The sequence below is a fragment of the Trichechus manatus genome, unplaced genomic scaffold, assembly GCF_000243295.1.
Source record: "Trichechus manatus latirostris isolate Lorelei unplaced genomic scaffold, TriManLat1.0 scaffold00025, whole genome shotgun sequence".
NCBI lineage: Eukaryota > Metazoa > Chordata > Mammalia > Sirenia > Trichechidae > Trichechus > Trichechus manatus.
This window is the reverse complement of record NW_004443961.1, coordinates 16702127-16702971: the sequence shown is the minus strand read 5'-3', so window position 1 is coordinate 16702971 and position 845 is coordinate 16702127.

Here is an 845-nt window from a genome sequence, read left to right as displayed (position 1 = left end):
ACATTTCTCACATTATCTAAGGTATTTGAACTTAGAAAATTTTGTGGTTTAGGCAGATTCCCCACATCAAAACTTCCTGAAAAAGATGGTATTCAAGGAGAATTCCAATCAATGCCAGTTTGTATATTTGACTATTAATAAAGCAAAGTATTTTCAAGTTCTGATACACTAATTTACTTTAAATTTTATACAATTTGTAATCCTTCACTAAAAGATATTACTGGAGAGAGTACACATCAAATTTTAGATTTAAAAAAAAAGTCTATTTGACAATTAAATATTCCAAACCCCTCTTAACAGTCATGGTTATTCCATTCCTGATGTACTCTGTGCATTTATAACCAGAGGCTTCCTTCTAGTGACTCTCACTATAGTTATGGTCCCGCATACATGGTCTTTTAGCTTCCAACTAGCAATCCCCACTGAAAAAAAATAAGTATGTCAGGAATAAATGAGTTTGTTTTAAACAGCATGAAGATGAACTTTCTAATTAAAACTCACAAATCCTGTTTCTTATAAGATAATTCTGTTTAAACTAAAGCCATACTTTTAAGTGGTTGAAAGTATCACTTGGACTTAGATATAATTCTTTATAAACAAGAAGAATGGTTTAACTTGCTGAAAGCTTTTTAACCAATCTACCTTTGCTCTCTGCTTCTTCTCACCCTTCTCCAAGTTCCCCCTTCCACTCACCTCCAACTACCACCAACAAAATTAAAATAGTAGCAAGTTTGTAGAGGAAAGCGATCTGTTTATGTCCGTATATTACATGTTTGAAAGGAATTCTGTTAAGTGGAGGGAGGAATGGGGAGTAGAGAGAAGGTGAACTGTGGAGCAGAATGATA